Source organism: Protopterus annectens, chromosome 3.part0 (genome assembly GCF_019279795.1).
Source record: "Protopterus annectens isolate FY-2018-M chromosome 3.part0, PAN1.0, whole genome shotgun sequence".
Classification (NCBI taxonomy): Eukaryota; Metazoa; Chordata; order Ceratodontiformes; family Protopteridae; genus Protopterus; species Protopterus annectens.
Window position 1 is genome coordinate 552488174 of NC_056731.1, and position 16982 is coordinate 552505155.

At 43.3% G+C, this 16982-nt stretch overlaps 1 protein-coding gene across 1 annotated transcript in view; it reads right to left on the bottom strand.

The window, feature by feature from the left end:
• The window catches only part of PAK1IP1 (PAK1 interacting protein 1), a 999879-nt gene that overhangs the window by 204071 nt on the left and 778826 nt on the right, over nucleotides 1-16982 (bottom strand). The gene's annotated exons all lie outside the window — the stretch shown is intronic.

Consider the following 16982-nt stretch of genomic DNA (forward strand, 5'->3'; position numbering starts at 1 on the left):
ATAGAAAGAATAAGGACAGGGATCATAAAGACATTGCTCAAACATGAAAGCCTGCTTTCTCCACAGGAGGTCATCAAGCAGGCATTGACATGGTTGGACAAAACATCTTTCCCCAAAAGATGGGCATCTGTGATCCTGTTCATGAACACTGCCTTAATGAAAGACAATTATGGAACATATCTTCCTATGCAGCCAATCACCTGAGCCTGTGGACCTAGCCAAAACATCTTCACAAAGTTACAATGAGGTGCATGACAGTCAAATGTAAAGGGCCATAGACAAGTACATCAATAAGGTCCTTCCCTTTCAGCCAGACTTCAGAAGAACCTCAAGGTTTTCCAAGAACATTCCTAACCAAGTAGGGCAAAAATGGAACAGGTGAGATGAATAACTAAGGACCCCAAGACCCAGCCCTGCAACGGAAGAAAGTCTCTTGTTAGACTTTGCAAAGGTCTAAATTTTTTGTGCGGTAAAATGAAGGCAAAGTACTGTGGTCTAGTTTCGTGCTGGACTGAGGAGATTACACATTTAAAAATCAGGTGGAAACTTGCAAACTGCATCTGCCTTCGGTGGAGGTGCCAAACCGGCACAGTTACAGTGCATCCTGGCTACTCAGTAAATTGATCCCATGGTGGAGATGACCTTGGGCCTCTTAAATCTCCACCACAGAAAATTTGCAAAGCAGTTCTGAGGGGATAGAGCAAAGGCTTAAGGCCCAGTCAATCTGGACTCGTTATTCTTGTCCCCTGACTTCTCATACTAACTTAAGTGTGAGAGAGCCACTTGTGTGAGGCATCAAACAAGACAAAAGTCTAACTGATGCACTGTGGAAGCTGAGGAGATGGAAGTGACGCATAGAAGCAGGCCAAATTTAGAAGATGCATACTGCAGAAGGGTTTTACTGGGCCCACTGCTGACCTCAAAATGTACTCTAAGGATGTAATCTCACACTTGCATATTTGTATCCCACCTCAAAACTATGATTTCTTTACTTATATGCATTTGCTCCCCAAATACTTCTGACAGACTAGTGTGTAGGGAATTTTTAAAATCTGCCAACAATCTATACTCCCAAAACACATTTCCAGTTACTTCTCTCTTCCCAATCACATTTCCAACATTTGCCATCTACCCAAGGAAAAATTCTTTGAGGTCTGCTTGGGGCATGCAACCCTTCTATGCAAAAATCCTAAATTTCTAGACTTTGTTGCATACTTAAAAGCCATGCATATGTCCTCCCATTGTTTCCTTGTAAATTGCTTATCCCATCTCTCTTTCCAATCTTCTCTAAACTCCTCTGTTTCCTATAGTTATTGTGCAATATTTTATATGCCCTACTAATTATACCTTTGTAACAGCAGCTTCTGTTTTAGATGCAACTAAAAACTCTACCAGAGAAGGTCTCTGACTTAGGATTCCTCTATCTCTTTCTCTTTGCCTATACTCTGATAGCAATCCCTGACAAGGAAGGCAGTCTCCACCCTACAAGTCTAAATGTCTTCTTGGCTTCATCCCATTCTATCACCTTTCACTCTCTGATTATCTGCTCCCAATACCTTGGCTCTTTTGTCAGTTTCTGTCAATAAATTCCAGCTGACTCTTGCCTACTGTCTATATCTGTATCCTTAACTGCAGTCATCCTTATCAAAGATGTTGTTGATGTGACAGGACTTGAGGAATCCCTGAAGATAATGAAGAGTTCCATTGAAGTCTGTATCCATTCTGAAGCATCTGAGATTGTTTTACAAAGGGAGAGCGAGAAACAGAAAGTTTCCCCTGACAGGTTGTGAAAGGATTGGACAAGGTGGGGGATAATCAGAAGTTAGTGTTTTTGTCAGTAAATGATCCCCTGGGTCCTTTACATTCAGTCTTAGGTTTGTCTTTTGAACAGACCAGACACCACTGTCTGCAATGTAGATGTTTAAATGATCACTGCTGCAGTAGCCTTAGCTATATGCGTTACATCTTGCCAAGGATATAACTGGCCAGCTTCCAAAACCTCAGGAAAACCTTCCATGTGACCAAACTGTCACACAACTTAAGTGGAGCTGACTAAAAGACAGGTTTGGCTGCCAAGCCCTTCAGAGTTTTCCTTCCAACAGATACAGTGAGGCTGAGCCCTGAAAGGGGAATGCTATGAAAAAAAATAAACAAACCCTGGCATAAATAAAATAACAAAAAACAAAGGGGTGGAGGGAGTGTGCAGCTATTGCAGCAGTGATCAACTGAACATCTACTGCTATGTTAAGTTTATTTATACAACAGTACTGTGGCCATCATATTAATCACTGCTGCCGTAGCCTTAGCTATATGGGTAGATTATCCTACTACATTTGGGAGGTGGAAGGAGAAGAGTTCTGGAGTCTCTAGACAATGGCCCTTGCCGAGCCTGATCTGGACGTAGAGAAGGAATCAAGCTTATAGTGCTTTGGGAAAATATGTACAGGACAATTTGCTGCTTCTGCAATTCTTCTAGAATCCAACCCTTTCTAAAAAGCCAAAGATGAAGTCAAGGCCCTGGTACAGTGGGCCCTGACCCTGCTTGGAAGAGTTTTGTTATGGAGAGTATAACAAAAAGTAATATAAAAGTCTTAGCCATTTGAAAATAGTCCATACAACTAGCAACAATAAGAAAATCAAGACCACTGGTTCAGACCCAAAAGTATTTTATTCTCTAGCGCCTCGATACAAAAACTTCCAGGAGTTACAAAATTCAGCTAAAAATGTGCTAACTTACAAAAAACACAAACTCAATCAAGAATACAAACAATTAAATAAAATACTTCCAATCAACCTCTCTATTCAGTCCCATAGATACCGAGGTATCATATTTAAGAATAAAGACAGACTCTTTGTATAACAGTTTTTCTTTCAAAAGAATTTCATCATCATTTTCAACAAATACTTGCTCTAAAATACAACCTGGAAGCATAGAAAAATCACTGCCATGTACATCTCTAAAATGATATGCCAAAATCTCATCTTCCTTTTGATTTTTTTTTATGTCCCTGATATGTTCCATTAACCTCACTTTAAAACTTCTTTTTGTTTCACCAATATAAAAGAAACCACATGGGCATCTTAAAGGAAATGTAACTCCCTTGCTGTTACATGAAAAATGTCCCCTTGGTACATAATTGATTTTATTCACATATTCAAAGGAACATATTATATATTTGCAAATAGAACTATTTGAAAATAGTCTGATTTGACGCAGGCTGTTCCTTCTTACCTTCACAAGAAACAAACAATTGATCCAAAGATTTGAAAAACTTAGTTGTCAAGAAAGTACTACAGTGCTCTGTGGACATCCAAGGTATGGAGTATCCTTTCTCCCTCATTTTTGGGCTTATGAAAGAAAATCAGAAGGATGGAAAATGTGGCTTAAAGTAAACTCAGGTACTACATTAGGGGTAAATGGATTAGTTCTCAAAGAAACCCTGTCGAAAATGAGGTAGGGCTGACTCAGTGCTAGAAGCCTAAACCTCAAAATCCACTCACTTAAGGCAGTCCTTAAGATGGAGAACATTGACATCTGTGCAGTGACATAGACCTGGTTTAAGGCTCCAGAGAGCACACCTGCATTACCAGGCTACAATTCTTACCACACCTTTCCGTCACCTAACATGGACCGAAACACTAGAGAAGGAGGCATGTCCATTATTCATAAAGTATATCCAAACCTCCAGGCTAGATGCTCAATATAATGCATCCAAAATTATCCAAGTACAATTAACACTGGACAAGACTGCAATTCAGGTTGTGGCTGGTTATAGATCCCAACCATGTACCAGGACGCCCACTCCATGTTTCTCGATATACTGGATAATATTAAGGTACAGCCCAATACTTTAATATTGGGAGATTCCAACTATCCCATCAACTAGGAAAACTACTCATGTACTAACTCATCTGCCCAACATTTTCTGGAATTCATCAATTCCAACTCCCCGGATCAGCTTGTCCATACCCCTAACAGGGGCAGCGACATCCTGGACCTGGTCATTACCAATATGGGTAACAGATGCTCCATGCCAGAGGTCAACTCTTCGCTGGTCAGGTCCGACCACAAGCCAATCACCCTAGACATCCATATCCCACCCACCACCCCCATTAAGGAAACCACCGTAAAAAAATGATCCAAAGCCAACTTCATGCTTCTTAAGTCAGAAGTGGCCAACTTCATGTCACCCACACAGATGGAAAATTGAGACACGACTGCTGAATCATATACAAAAGCACTGTATAAAGCACATACATGAGTGCATGGACAGTGCCATCCCCAAAAGAACCAAGATGCTATCATCCAAAAAAATGAAGCCAATCTGGTGGTCCCCTGCCATAAACAAACTCTACAACAGAAGGAAGAACTGCTGCAAAAAAAGAGTAAAATCCATTGATTGCAGGATCTCCCTGGTCAGCCTCAGCAATAAAATCAACATGGATTCTAAAGACAACCACAAAGCTTTCTGCAGCTATGTCAAGAATCTCAATGGCAACACTAAGATCTGCTCTGAGCTACAGCACAATGGCACTACATTTCCTGAACCAACTGATATTGCTAACATCCTGGCAGTCAGGTTCAGTACAAACTTCACCCCCCCCCCCAAAGGGCCCATATCTCCATATCGGAAGATTGCAAAGCCCCTGTAATCACGGATGCACAGGTAAAGACCGCACATTCTCCAAAGCCAAGAACACAGCATCCATGGGACCAGACAAAATCCCAGGCTGTGTTCTGCACGAACTACAGAACGAACTGGCACCCACCTAAGTACCATGTTCAACCATAGCCTCACTTCAGGCTTTCTGCCTATGGAATGGCGCACAGTGACTGTTATCCCACTCCACAAAGGGGGTGTCACCCCTGACTCTGAGAACTACTGCCCCATCAGCCTGAAGAGCCTGGTTTGCAAGGCCATGGAACGCATCATCCTGGAGCTTATAAACAAAGACATAGGTAACCTCCAAACTCTGGACCCCACTCAGTTTGGGTTTGTAAAAGGTAGATCATGCCTCCTAAACGTGACTGACTTCTTCAAAGCAGTTACCAGAGCCGTAGACAAGGGTAAGGTGGTGCACACAGCCTACCTTGACCTCGCCATGGCTTTCAAAACCATCCCCCACTCTGGTATTACAGATAAACTCACTGGACTGGGCATAAATCCTTATGTCACAAGATGGGTGGCCAACTGGATCACTGACAGAATCCACACAGTGAAAGTAGCTGACTTCAAATCTGACTTCAGACCAGTGACAAGCGGAGTAACAGAGGGTTCGGTCCTGGGTCTTCTTCTGTTCAGTATCTACTTCTCTGAAGTCCAGGCTAATACAGCTGGTCTCTGGCTAATGAAATTCGCAGATGACTGCAAACTAGGAATCATAATAGATTTGTCTAAGGATGTGGACATTCTACAGAGGCCTCACTGAAACTGATGCTTGGAGTCGAAGTCATGGCCTAAAGCTCAATGCCAAGAAGTGCAATGTCATCCCCTTTGGGAAAAAACACCGTACCCATGAACTACCACACTGGCGGTTGCCTACTAAACACAAAGTGTGATAAGAGACCTTGGGACACAGATGGACAGTAGTCTCTCCTTTGATAATCACGTCGACACAGTAGTCAGGAAATCCTTCTATGTGGCACACCTCATCACAAAGGGGTTCTCCTCTAGAAAAAGAGGGGTCATTATTCCTCTCTACTCATCCCTCATCAGACCCATTATACAGTACAATGCCCCGTTTGGCATGTACCTCGCAAGACATCTGCAACAACTACAAAGACCACAGAAATACCTCACTAGGAGGATTACCAGCCTCAAACAGATGCCATGCACAGACCGTCTCAAAAAAAAAAAAAACTCCAACTCTACTCCGTCGCATATCGCCTACACAGAGGCGACCTCTGCCCAACATACAAAGCCATGTCTAACCCAGATCTGATGGACATGCTACACTTAAAGAAATCCTAATCTCTCCGAGCCACATGCTCCAGGGACCTAATCCTTGTCACCACAATAAAGAGAACATGCTGGAGGGATACATTCCTGTCCCAGAGACTTCTCATGCTCTGGAACAGGCTACCCATTCATGTCAAGCATAGCTCCTCATTAGCCCTCTAAGAGAAATCTTGACAATTGGATGGGAAACAGGAAATTCACCCCAGGGATCACTGCTGTGGCGCTGCTCGACAGAGGCAAAGGAAAATCATTTTCTTGGGTGGTAAAAGCCAGGGAGCCTTGTTTGGCTAGGGCTTATATAGGCCCTAGGGTCGATAGCCTAGTACATACCTATGAAGATATGAACCATAAAAGCTTGCAACTCTGATACTCTTCTTACAGAGGTCAGAGCAATCAGTAAGACTGTTTTCTATGTTAAGAACCTCAAGTCAGACAGGTTAGCTGGTTGAAATGGAGCAAGTGTTAGCTTCTTCAACATAAAATTAAGATCCCAAGGAGGGGTCACCAATTTTCTTGGAGGCCTTTTATGCAAAACCCCTTTCAAAAACATTTTGACATGAGAATGCATTGAAAGAGGAGGATCCATGGGCAGGCATGCTCAAATGGCTGATAAGTGAACCCTGACAGAGAAGTAAGAAAGGCCAAGGGATAGTAACTCACATTAATATTGCAAAAAGTACAGTTTTGTACCTACCATAAATGTAGATGTCCGAACTGGATAGCATCTGCAGTCATAACAACTGGGTTGTCCTGTCGTCAGGCAGCCCTTCGGTCGGCCGGATTCCAAAGTCCGGGTCCGGCTTCGGCTGATGTCGCACTTCACCCGACGTCATCTCTGCTGGTCTTCAGGTATAAAGGCATCAGCCGACGCCATTTTCCTCAGTGTTTCTTGCCCCAGATGCCAGTTGCCCTCTTGGAAGGCTAAATTTTGGGTAAATGCCAATGTTTCCAAAAAGATAGAAGGCAAACTCAAAAAAATAAGCATGTATGTACATATATACAAACAAATACACCATAAGAGACTCCCCCCACCAGCTAGCTATTAGGAGGGTAAATACCCTAGGAGTACCACAGAGGGGAAGGAGGGAGGGTAATCCTGACTGCAGATGCTATCCAGTTCGGACATCTACATTTATGGTAGGTACAAAATTGTACTATGTCCTTCATGGATGCATCTGCAGTCATAACAACTGGGTAGAATACCATAGCCAACTAGGGGAGGAGGAAGAATAGATTATGGTGTGGTTAGGATCCCTTGCAGTACAGCAGTGGCAAACCCTGCTCGGGATCTGGAATACAGAGGTAAATTATAATGCTTGGCAAATGTATGCACGGAGGTCCAAGTAGCCGCCTCAATAATGTCCTTGGTTGCCACTCCTCGTAAGAAGGCTGTGGTAGTGGCTGTTGCCCTTGTAGAATGAGGCCTTATGTTCTGTGGAATTGGTTTTCCATGGAAGGAGTAACAGAATCGTATGCAATTTCCTATCCATTTGGAGATTGCCTGTTTGGAAATAGCTTTTCCTTCCCTTCCTGTTGCATAGGCTACAAAAGCTGGTCAGTTTTTCTGTTACTTTTGTTCTGTCCAGGTAGTAGCGTAACTGTCTATGTACATCCAAGGTATGCAGCATTCTTTCCCCTCTGTTTTTTGGGTTGGGGAAGAAGGTAGGTAGGTGGATTGCCTGGTTTAAAGACACTCTGGATACCACCTTAGGCATAAATGTAGGATTAGTCCTCATGGACACTCTATCTTGGTGGAAGATTAGGAAGGGCTGTACTGCCATTAGGGCCTGAAGTTCAGAAACCCTCCTTGCTGAGGTTATTGCCAGTAGGAAAGCAGTTTTCCACGATAGATGCTGTAGGTCAGCTGTTGCTGCTGGTTCAAAAGGTGCGAGTGTCAACTTTTCTAGCACAAAGTTCAAATCCCAAGCTGGCAATGGTGGTTTCCTAGGAGGTTTTACATTCTTGATCCCTCTGAGGAACTGCCTGAGTAAAGGATGTGAAAAGACAGGTGGATCAAAGCTGTATTCTGCTGAAATAGCTGATGCATGTATCTTGATGGAGGAATAGGACAGGCCTGTATGTAGAAGCTCTGCCAAATACTCCAGAATGTTAGCAATATCTATATTCGACACATCTTTTCCTCTTTCAGCACTCCAAATGACAAACCTTTTCCATTTTCCTGCATAGTTCCTTCTTGTTGAAGGTCTGCGGGCTTCAAGGATAATGTATTTAACCCTTTGGGAAAGTTCTGGATTAGTTGCTGCTATGTGATGTTCCATGCAGTCAGTTGCAACGTTTTTAGGTTTGGATGCATGATGCTGTAGTTGTTCTGAGTTAACATCAAAGGCATCAGGGGTATTGACCACATTTTGTCCCGAGACATGCTCCTCAGCAATGGGTACCAGTGTTGTCTTGGCCAGTTTGGAGCTATCAGGGTTATCCTTGGACGTTCCTCCTTGATTTTTAGTAATACCTTGTGTATCAAGGGAAGAGGTGGAAATGCATACGCTGTCAGACCTTTCCAGCTGAAGGAGAGCGAATCCACTTTCCATGCAAGTGGGTGGAATGTCCTTGTGCAGAATTTTTTGAGCTGGTGATTGAGAGGGGAAGCGAATAGATCTATCTGTGGCATTCCCCATTTCTTTGAGATGGTCTTGAAGATGTCCGGGTGTAGCATCCATTCGTGAGCATCCGAGGTGGTTCTGCTTAACATGTCTGCTAGAGTATTCTCCTTTCCTGGTACGAATATTGCCTGTAACTGGATGTTGTAGCTGAGTGCCAGGTTCCAAAGGTCCAAAGTCATTCTGCATAGGGGGTATGAATGAGTGCCTCCCTGTTTGTTGATGTACCACATGACTGTGGTGTTCTCTGTCCTTATCATCAAATGTCCTTCTTTGAGAAATGGTCTGAAATTTTGGATTGCCAGTTTTACTGCCAGCATTTCCTTTTAGGTTGATGTGCAGGTGAAGCTGGTCCTGCGTCCACAATCCTTGTACGCATTTGTCCAGCATGTGAGCCCCCCATCCTAGGTCTGAGGCGTCTGTTGTGATGGTTTGGCTTGCTTGATAGTTGTGAAAGGGTAGGCCTGGGTTTGACTGGCATGCTTGAGCCCACCATAGGAACTCCTGTTTTAGGCATGGGATTAGTGGAATTTCTGCTTCTAGGCTGTGCCTGTGTTGGGACCATAAATTCTTTAGGTACCACTGTAGTTTTCTCATATGTAGTCTGGCATGTGGAACCAAGATTATGCATGATGCCATGAAGCCCAAGGCCTGCAGAACTTTTCTTGCTGTTAGCTTGTTCTGTCTTGTTAGTGCCAAGAAGTAAAGAGGGAGTTCTTTTGTTTTTCTGCAGTTAGGAATGCCATTTGTTTTACTGTGTCCAATTCAGCCCAAGAATGTCCTTGTTTGGGATGGTATCAGCCTTGACTTTTGTAAATTGACTGTGTATCCCAGTGCTTGTAGCAAGTAAATGACCCTTTGTAAATCTGTTGTCAGCTTGCTTTTGTTGTCCCCTTGTAGCAGGCAGTCGTCCAGGTATGGATAAATTTGGATTCCCTGTAGTCTGCAGTGGGCGATTACTGATGCCAGGCATTTTGTGAATACTCTGGGCAGTAGATAAGCCAAAGGGCAATGCTGAGAATTGATAGTGCTCTGATCCTGCAAGAAATCTGAGGTATCTTCTGCAAATTGGTCGAATGGGGACGTGCAGGTATGCCTCCTTGAGATCTAGAGTTACCAGCCAACACTCCTTGCCCAGCATGGGAAGAAGTTGCTGTAGGGTCAGCATTTTGAATTTTGGGACAATGATGTATGTATTTAAGGTGGACAGGTCGAGAATAGGTCTCCAACTTTTTTCCTTTCTTGGAACTAGGAATAGTCTGGAGTAGAATCCTTTGCCTTGTTCTGTTATTGGTACTCTTTCCACAGCTCTCATCTTTGTTAATTGCATTATCTGCTGTAGAGCTTCTGTTTTTTGATTTGGAGGCAGGTTTGGCATTCCTCTTTTGACTGGTAAAGTGTGGAAGTGGAACCGTAACCTTGGTCTGTGGTTTGCAAAATCCACTTGTCTTTTGTGATATAGTGCCAGTTCTTGAAAATAAGGTTAATTTTCCGCCTAATGGTGCTGCTATTTGTTCCCTGGTAGGCGGAGTTAGAATCAAGTCACTGTGATTGTGCTGTTGTAGTGGTAGTGGCTGTGTCTGTGCCTCTGTTATTACCTTGCCACTGTCGTCCTCTGTAGGCACCCTCTGGATTGATTTCTGCCTCTGGAACGTCTATTCCTGCCCCTTTGGGATCTTGTGGAGTCAGGAAAGGACCAATTTTTGGCAGGCCAGTTCCTGCTAAACCTTGGGGGCTGAACCTGCAAGAAATCTTTAACCGTTTGTACAGATTTTGCCTTTTCTTCCATTTTCTTCATTACCTGCTGGGCAGGTGTACCAAACAAACTGGCCTTATCCATAGGAGCATCTAATAACTTAGCTTTAACATGATCCGGTAAGACATGTTCCTTCAGCCATGCATGTCTGCTTATCACTGTGCCAGTCATGGCTGATCTAAATGAAGCCTCCAGTGCATCATAGCCACATTTTAAGGAATGGTTACTAACCTGTTGTATGTTATTTACCATTTCTAATACATATTTCTTATCTATAGAGTCATCAGAGGATAGCTTTTTAGTTAACTGATCAAGCATAAACTCTTGGTATTGTATCATGTGAAACTGACAGTTTAAAGCTCTAGCTGAGAGAGTAGCTGAGGTGTAAACTTTTTGCCCCATCTGTCTAAAGACCTGGCTTCCCTTTCAGAAGGAATAGGGTTTTTTGCTGTGGTCAAGGCTACTGCCTTAGGCCCCTGGGATATAGTTTCGGGGTCTGCAAGTGGGGCCTTGTATAGGTGATGATGAGTGTCTGGTACCCTGTAAAATCTATCTGGTTTGGCAGGGGCTGGAGGTAAGGAATCTGGTGAAGTGCAGACATCATTAAATGCATCGTCCACAACAGAGAGGACAGGAGGTATAGCTAAGGGCCTGTGTTGTGGAAGGTGCAGAAAAGTCCTAAGTCTTTTTCTGGAATCTGAGAAATCCTGTTCCTGCCATTGGAATTGTTCTCGCATGGCATGTAAGGTTTCCCCAAAGGAGAATTCTTCTGGTGGAGAAGCAGCTGGAATGGATTCTTCAGCATCTGAGTCTTCATAATTGGAGAAAGGAGCCTCTGGCTGGTCTGTAATATCTGAGTCATCCGCAGAATCATCAGAGGACACAGGCTCGGGGCTCTGCTCTAGGTCTCTTTTCTGGGGGCTGAGAGGCCCTGTCTGGGTGAGATTGAGATCCCTAATTAAGGATATTAAATCTTCTGCCAGAGTAAGCATTTGTGAACTAGAAGTGGGCCTGGTTGAGGGGGTTTAACAGACACTGATTTAGTAGACTTGGCTGCTTTAGCCCTGGCAAAGGCCTTAATGGACATGGCTGCAGGAGGCCTAGCAGCACCACGTGCTGGGGTAGAGACATCCAAAGGGATGGTGTCTGATAAGTCACTAGTAACCACTGTTGTAGGTAAAATTTCTGAGGCCGATTCAAGTAAGGTAGCAGGAACCTCAGTAGTAGTCATTGATTCAGCTGTACTTTGATCAGTTTTCTCGGTTTCGCCGAAACCGAGACACTCATGTTTGCTTAACCATGGTTTCGCCGAAACCGCGGACAGCGAGTGTCGGTCTTTTTCTTTGCGTTTTTTAACAATTTGGGTAGTCGGAGGATCCGACGGCATAATGTACGCAAAATCTGAGCCGAAAAACTGTTCAGCAAACTCGACCGACGCCTAAGCGTTCGTCGGTTGAATGAAGCACAGGCCGAACACGCTGCTACGTCGTGGTCTGGGCCTAAACAAGGCAAACAGTAAGAGTGGAAATCTTTATGAGGTATTTGTTTCCCACAAGTTAAACAGTTATTGACTTTTTCTGACATTGGCTGAGGCAAGAAAGAGTCCCCAACGGGGTACTTAGCTTTTAGAAGTCTTCGAAGTAGTATTCGGTAGTAGTAATCTCTGGATCTGACCGACCGGCACTTGCGAACAGCTTCTGCTTCGGGCGCCACGCGGCAAGAAAGACTGAGGAAAATGGCGTCGGCTGATGCCTTTATACCCGAAGACCAGCAGAGATGACGTCGGGTGAAGTGCGACATCAGCCGAAGCCGGACCCGGACTTTGGAATCCGGCCGACCGAAGGGCTGCCTGACGACAGGACAACCCAGTTGTTATGACTGCAGATGCATCCATGAAGGACATCCAGAGAACAACTAGCCCTGAATGGGCACTGGTTATGTTGTTGACACCAACTAGAAAACCCTTTCTATTTGTTAATGTACCGTTTCTAAGCACAGGTTTTCTTGCCTTCACTGATACCTGCTGCACGTCCTCAGCAGAGTTGCCTAAAAGGAAAACCCAATCATCCAGGTAGTCAACTAAAGTTGATTATCAAATACCCCTGTTCTTGTGTGAGTAGATCCAGTCTGTGAGAAAGCTTGTTTTAATTGCCCCTTTCCATGTCCAAAATAAGGGAGAACCACTGTTGCCTGGGCTGGAAGAAAGTCACAACAATGATCTTGGGAAATTCCTTCAGAAGTACCTTGGACATTAGTGGAAAGGGTGGAAAAGCATACAGAAACATTCCTGTCCAAGGAAATGACATCTGTCTTCCAGGCCTTCCTGCATAGAGCCCAAGAGTAGAATCTTGCCAGCTGATTGTTCAGAGAGGAGGCAAAGAAGTCTGCCTAAGGAACTCCCCACAGATGGATCAAATCTTTGAAGACCCCATGATCTAGTTTTCATTTGTGAGGGCCTGCCACACAATTATATTCTGATGGAATGTAGGTTGCCCGTAGAGTGAGACTGTGTTGTGAAATATATCCCAACCTAACATGGCTATCCTGCAAAGGGGATATGACCTAGTTCTCCCTTGCTTGCTAATTTACCACAATTGTAATACTGTCTAACAACCTGAAGAGGTCCTGGGGATCAAAGACAATTCAGTGTGCTGAGTGCCTTGATCAGGACAAGCATCTCTTTTATATTTATGTGGTTGCGTTTGTCCTTTGTGTCCCAAACACTTTGCACTTTTATCCATTTTATAATTGCTCCCCAAGCACAGTCTGAGGCATCTGCGGTGACGGACTGCTTTGGAATGGGAGACCTGGACTTAGGGGCATCTATTAGCTCCACCAAGTGAAATAATTTTTGACAAACACAAGTGCTGGGATTTGAAAAAATAAAGGGTGCTGATGCTGGGACCAAAGAGATTTCAAATACCACTTCATGTGGAGTCTTGCCAAGGGTATCAAAATAATCACAGAAGCCATCACATTCCTGAGGTATTCTCTTGCAGTGACCGAATTCCGAGTGAAAAACCCTAAAAATAGATGTATATTTACATCTATTATTTTTTGTGGAAGAAAAGCTCTTTGAATTGTGGTGGCTACTTGACATCCCAGAAACAATCCTGTGAAAGGGGTCAAGAGAGACTTCTAAATGCTCCCTGGGAATCCCAGCTGGTGTAAGAGACCTCTCACCCACGAGAGAAATTCCAGACACTTTGAAAAAGACTCTTAAAAGATCAGTAAGTTGTAAAAATATGGAAAAATGTGGACATCCTTTATCCTGCAATGAACTATAACTAGAGCTTGACACTTTGAGAACACTCTTGGTGCAGTGGGCAAAGAACTGATCATGTGAGCCGGACACAACAAACTTAAATGCCTGAAATCTGGATGAATAGTGATGTAATGATAAGCATCTTTAAATCCAGTGTTACCAGGAAACTTGAATGATGAAGAAGAGGTGGTTGTGAAGTGTTATAATTTTGATTCTGTGCACCATCACAGACAGGTTTAGGAAAGAAAGCTTCAGAATTGGCCTCCAAGCATTTTCTTTCTTTGGCACTAAAAACATCATTGAAAAAAAACCCCACCTAATTTAGAAGGGCGAATTGGTTCTTTCACTCTCTTGGACTGCATGTGGTAAAGGACAGGTGGAAATAAAAGAATCTGGTCTGGAAGATGAGAAATTACACCCCTCCCCCCAGTAAAGGAAGAATTTCCTCTAATTGCTACCTCTAACCTTGATGAATGATCTTTAAATCCCATTTGTCTGAAACTATCTGTTGTCAAAAAGAAAAGTGGAGATTCAAACTTTCTGGAAGACAAAAGGGGGCATCAGGGTGGGATGGGGGGGGGGGACACATGGTCTCTTAAATAGTCCTGCTGACTTATTGGACTGCCCTTGCCCTTTCTTCTTAAACTTCTGTTTACCTGCATTTTACTGCAACTGTTTATTTTGCTTCTTAACAAAACTTGATGAGTTGGAAAATCCCTCAGAAAATTTGGAAAAGGAGAGCTGAAAAATCACTGTATCAGCTTACCCCTTTTATCTCACTTTCTGATCACATATGAAGCAGAGGGGCCAAAAGTAAATTTTTGCCCAAAGAAGAATTTAAAATCTCATTTTTATGATCATGTGCGAGGTTCTCAGAAAACAGCCAAGCAAACCTCAAAACAGCATCAGTGGCCATAGCCCTGGAAGAAACATCAAGAGAGTCATACACAGACTGCAAACAATGAGTGGTGACCTGTGCAACAGAAGAAACTGAGTTAAAGCAAATATTTCCTCACAAGAAGAAACTGCAGGCAAAGAATTCCTTATACTTTTACAATTAGTCAAGACAAACCTTAACAAATGAGCCTGACAACTGAAAATTTAAAAATCCAACTGCAGAAGCATTCACTTTTTTTCTGTACTTGTCAATGATCTTCCCATCCTTATCAGAAGTAACAGGATTGGAATTAATGTTTTAGCAGCATAATTAACTGAGCATATAGCTGCTGGATGAGGTCTGGGAAGAGTGCATAAAAACTTAACAGATTGAGGAACGTTATACATCGTATCTGCCTTTTTAGGAGCAGCTGGGTGACTGTCAGTAAAACTGCAGGTAGTAACACACATCCTCCAAGGGAGACAAAACTGGAAGATTGGGTGCAGGCTCTGGGAATTCCTTAAATAACACTTCATAGCAGTTTCCGATGGACTGAGAAGTCTTATGTTCTCCCACTGAAAACACTGGCACATTCTAGAAATAGTCTCAGAGAAAGAGGACCCCCCCCCCTTACACACACAGGAATAATCAGAAACTGAGCTCTCCTCATAGTCTGAATCAGAAACCTAAGAAAACCCTGCAGCAGCTGGAAAGGTCCCAAAAGTTCCTCACCAAAAGGATAAAGGGTCTCAAAAATATGTCTTATGCTGCCCGACTGAAAGAACTCCAGCTCTATTCAATCGCTTACCGCTTGCTCAGAGCTGACCTGTGCCTGACATACAAGGCCATGTCAAACCCAGATTTGATGAACATGCTTCACCTCAAAAAATCTAGATCCCTCAGAACTACAAGGGCGGGAGACTTAAACCTTGACACGGTTATTAATAGGACGTGCTGGAGGGACAGATTCATCACCCAGAGACTCCCTATGCTGTGGAACAAAATCCCGGTACATGTGAGGCAGAGCACCTCGCTGGCCTTGTTCAAAAGAAATCTTGACCAATGGTTGGGAGATCGCAGATATACCCGAGGGATTACCTCAGTGTCACTGCTTGACAGAGGCACAGCAAAATAATGGGCATAGTTTCCTTCAAACTAAAGGGGTGGCGAAAGCCACAAAACTCTGGGCTAGGCTTATAAATGCCCTTGGGCAGATAGCCTAGTATGAACCTATGAACCTATCTGTGCCTTCATCTTCCTGCTTAGATTCAAAATCTTGAATCTTTTCAGTTAAGTATTCCTGTTTCTTTTTACCAGAAATTCCCTCACTAGAAGGATCAATAACCTAAATTAAACCTTGAGCCAGACCCAGTAAACTACTCCTGTCTAAGGAAAGCTTATTTTTCTGCTTCTTTTTGACAATAAAAATGGGGCCAACTGTTTTATTACTGGCAGCAGCAGCTTCCCTAGGATGGATACAACATTCTTACAAAAACAGGGAAGCCTTCTCTGTTCCCTCTCACAGGACTGACAAGAGTGTCTCTTCCTTGCCCACTGGGGGAACCCCACCAGTTGCACAGGGCATGGCTAACCCTCTAGTGCACAGAGGGATAAGGGATAAAAAAATGAAAGGTCATAGGTGCAACAAATGGCCACAGCAGTCACCAGCCTGCAGCAAACTGCTAACCTACAGTGGTGGCGCAAAGGCTGTTTGCTGGAGTTTTTTTTTTTTTTTTTTTTAAAACAGGAAAAAGGATGTACCATGTGACTGCTTCACAGATTAGCTGAAAATGGTGCCTCTTTACCAGAGAAAACAAGCAGCACAAGTCAGTAAAAATAAAACCGCTTTAAAAAGTCACTTCTTTCTCCAAACGAAAACAGCAAAAAGCACTTTAAAACACCATGCCAGCACCACAAAGTAAAATAAATGCAATTTCTACGCAAAATTTTTTTTTTTTCAGTTAACTTTTAAAGTGACAGGAAAAAAAGTGCACTGTTGTTTAAAAGTACAGTCTCAAACTCCTAGCTTTAAAATAACTTTCCAGAAGAGGAAAGATGGAAGGTTTAAACCAAAAACTTATCTGTCCAGCAAAAAAAAACAGCATAAGCCAACAGTCAATCCTTGGAAGCCTCAGAGGAGCATACTCTTTGGTGGCAGTGAAGCTCTAAAGGGCTTGGTGCCCAAACTTATCTTTTAGTCAGCTGTGCTCAAGCTGCTTGACAGTTTGGGCATATAAAAGATGCCCTGAAGCTTTGGAAGTTGGCCATCTGTTACATTCTTGGCAGGATATAACCCATACAGCTAAGGTTACTGCAGCAGTGACCAATATAATGAACATCTCTATTAAGACAAAGAAGGCCACCAATAAGATGGTGCCTGAACCTCAAATCAGTAAAACAGTACTGTTATATACTAGCAAAGACTTAGCAGCAAGATCTAGGCTGCAGAGTTCAAGTTCAACATCAAAGGTCTTCCTGCACAGTAGTATCAACTGCCTTTAGT